This window comes from Pavona decussata, unplaced genomic scaffold (genome assembly GCF_977016875.1).
Source record: "Pavona decussata unplaced genomic scaffold, jaPavDecu1.1 SCAFFOLD_36, whole genome shotgun sequence".
Lineage (NCBI taxonomy): Eukaryota > Metazoa > Cnidaria > Anthozoa > Scleractinia > Agariciidae > Pavona > Pavona decussata.
The window spans coordinates 455954-460000 of NW_028145458.1; positions in this window are offsets into that span (position 1 = coordinate 455954).

Genomic DNA, 4047 nt, shown 5'->3' on the forward strand with positions numbered 1-4047 from the left:
GTTAACGGTTGTTAGCGTGAATTCCTTTGGAAGACCAGACACGCCAAGTTTCTCCAACAGGCCAACATCACATAACGACACGTCTGATCCTTGGTCGAGCAAGGCGTTTGTCACAATTTCACCCTTCTGGCCCTGTCCCTTCACAACGACTGGAACAATCCTTAAGCAAACATTCTTCTTCCCAGACTCTGTGGCACTGCAACGACCAGACTCTCCGGCCCCGCTGACGATATCGATACTGACACTATTCGCATCAGGGGTGGCTGCTGCTTTGTTAGGAGGGGTGTTACCATCATTGTTCTTCCTCTGAAGATGCAACATGGTGTGATGTTTCCAGCCACAGCCATTCACTTGGCATTTCATCTTGCTTCCACAATTTATGGCTATATGACCTCTTCCAAAACAATTATCACACAGCCCTGCCTGTCTGACGAAACTTTTCCTCTCTCCTGGGGTCATCGCTTTCATACGTTCACACTTCGCAAGCCAGTGTTGACCAGAACACAGAGGACAACTGGAAACGGGAGAAGTAACGTTTGGATGAGATCCATCTCTGGTTCCAATTTGCGTTGCAAAGCTCTTCCCTTTGCTTCGGTGGTCAGCGGTTTTCTCCTTTGATTGCTGCTTAACACGCCGCTCTTTCTCTGGAGATGAACCCACAAATTCTCCATACATTGTGTTGGCCAACATAGCTCTTTCCTCCACGAACTTCGCCAAATGCGAGAAAGTCGGCTCAACTCCTCGCAAGGTCAGCTGGCCAGCGGTGTCAGCCCACTTAGACTGCAAGTGAACAGGGAGGCGTCTCATTATCTTCACAAGTTTGTCGGAGCTGTTTATATCCGCTTCGTAACCCATTTGGACGAGGGTCAGTGCGCAGTTCTGCATCTCAACGGATAGATCAGACAAACCAACGACATCCGTAGCTCTTAACTGAGGACCGTCCACTATCTTCGCGATGTGCGCATGCGCAATGACATGTTTCCGGCCAAACCTATGGTAGAGGATCTCTTTAGCCTTCTCGTAACCTTGTTCTGGTGGAGATATTATAGCACAATTCTTGATGGCCTCTCTGGCCTTTCCAGTGCAGAGCTGGATAAGGTAGGTGAGTCTTGATTCGGCATCTCGAACCCTTTTTACGATGTTGACTTCAAAGTTGTTAACGAACAGCCAGTAGCTCAGTGGATTGCCATCAAAGGTTAGGAGCTCTCTTTTCGGCATTTCAAGTGCTTGTTGGAGGGAATGAGCCATCATCTGTAAGGCTTCGTGTTGTTGCCCCAAAACCTGTTGCAGCTGTTGCGATCCAAGGAGATCTGCACCACTGGTAGCGGTCCTGGGAGGTCCAGGGTGCCACGGCTCCGCGCTTGGGTTGAGCTCCGATCTCGAATGATTTCTCCTTACTTGATTTGGGTCCTCACGGGGAAGAGGTGGTCTGGCTAAGGGTTTTCCACCCACTTCTTCTTTGTAGACTGGTTTCCTCTCAGACTTAGGGTATTCGGTGCCTGCGTAAACTCCATCAGTCGCCTTGGCTTTCTCTATTTCTTCTTCTGCTTTTAATAACGCGATGCGACGTTTGAGTTCATCTTCCTGAGTTTTCATTTCAGCAATTTGCCGCTCCATTTCTCGCTCCATTTCCTGGCGCTTCATGAGGCTCTTTAGTTCCACTTCTCGGCGAAGTAAGTCAGCTTTAGCCTTTTTCGATTTGTCACTTGCACGCGAACTCGACTTTGAACTCTTTGACTTCGAGGTCCCTGATTCAACCTGTGAAGGTGAGACGTGACGAGCAGAGGTGTTCAAATTCTGTTCATGAGTGGACGGTGGCGTTTCAACTTTCCGAAGCCATTCTTCCACACGTTCATCAAACTCCTTTCTGTTAATCATTATGCTGTAATAATCATCCAGCGCCGCTGATTTCGTTTCGGGCTCGATCGCGAGTTGATAATATTCTTCGTATGCCTGTAAACATCTACCGAACGCGGCTTCAACGTCTTTCCTTATCACACGAGCTTCACGATAATTTTCGGAATTTTGCATCAGTAATTCGACGTCTTTGTACAACCTGTTCAGATATCCCAAGTGACCCGCTCGACTCTTCTTGAGGGAAAGCATTTTTTCGCGAGTGACACCTTGGACGTCGAGGCGTGAACTTGGTTGTCGAATCCTTTCAACATGATCGAATTCATCGCTCGCTTGCTGGTCCAACGGAGGATCCATTGACATAATTCGACCAAAATACAGACAAATAGACGATCCAGTAGCGTAATCCTTGTCAGAAACTGTAACGAACGCACCGGTAACTTTAATTAAACTTCCATGACAGTTCCTTAACTGTAATTACAGGTAATCATAACCAGTGGTTTCTGGAACAGAAACAAATAAATACACTGAGGCAAACGATAAATTACAAGATAATACTAACGAAAGGCAATAAAACAGCAAAACGAAGGATAAACGGCAAAGGACAACATGAACGTACCTGACAGTCTGGATATATAAACTAACAACATAGGACAAGCGTCGCGAAACTAAATTAACATGAAGACCAACGGCAAACAACAAACTTTGGCGCGAAAACGAAATATTTAAATAGTCCGCGAGGAGACTGGTACTAAGCGCCTACGATATACCGCTGGAAGTATTGTTGCAACAGTTACTTTAATGGTATTTTATAATAAAGTTATACGATGCTTATATAAAGAGTAGATAATGAAAAGGGAGTAATAAATTTATTGTTGCCGCAATAATTTTTCCAATTTTCAGTTTGATGTAGTACAGAGTTCTGTGAAAGTGCTTTTAAAATATCACTCAAAACAAGGAAAGCTAGAGGGGGCACTTATATCCGGGGGGGGGGGGGCTTATAATCGGATTTATTTTTTTTGGTTTACAGGTAGATGGCCCTATAACCAGGGGGGCTTATAAGCAGCCGTTTACGGTATGTGGCACATGGAGCAAAAAAAAGTAGCGCGACTTGCTAACCACGATTGTACTCGTGGACTGGCTCCGTGAGCTTCGGCTCGTCCACGTTTTAATAATGCAAATTTAGCCAAGTTTAGACGTTGTTAAGGAAAAGTTCCCGTGTTCCTATAACCAGCTCTAGCCTAGGATTTGTTTTAAATAGCCGTCTTTTAAGGTTGAAAATGTAACAATTATTCACCAAAGTGGAGGTGAATAGATACATGGTGGATATTTACCTCGCCGCTCCGCGGCTCGGTAAATATCCATCACTTTCACCGACACTGAGGTGAATAATTGTTTTAGTATACCACACAAGCTGAATAAGAAGTGGATCAAAAATTACTTTATTTTTGACAATATACCGACAAATAGTGGGAAATTTTAAAATCTCGCGCGCCGCGCGTTAAGCGATTTCTTATTGTAGAAAGTTCTTGTGGACAAATAGAACTTCTGGAGGCACTTGCTACGTGTCCTTTCTTCGATTTTTGTGTGAAATTTGTCCTGTTGTTGAAACCGTGCTGCAAAACATTAGATGTTTCATTGTTTACATTGCAATTATAGTGCTCCACAGTTTCGTAAACAATGCATTTTTATTTTTGTACACCGTATCACAAATGGCGGATGCGCGGGAAAAAACTGGCACTAGGCATCAAAACGAGGCGTTTTAGGATAAACCAAAAATAATTCGCCTGCGAGTACAAGCTCACAGAGAGACTATTTAGTTGATAAGCTCTTAAACAGCAAGTTCTTCAGATCACTGGTTTTATTCCGAACGAGAGAGGTCTAGTGTTTCTTGGTTCGTTTCTTGTAGCAATCCTAAATGCAAAATGGACAATCACGGAAACAAATCGGTTAGAGTTTTTGTTTCCGAAGGATTCAACTTTCGAGCGTAGATGGATAGAGATACCACAGAAGTTTGTTTGGTATGCCTTTCGGAATCCGAAGGTAAGATAGGTCTTGAAGGAAACAAAATGAAGATACAAAAGGATGCATTTCTAACGAGAGCTGCGTGATCAACTTCGTATCGGACGTTCCGAGCGCAAGAGAGACTACAACCATTAGTCTAAACCGCTATAATACCAAGAAGAAAAAGAC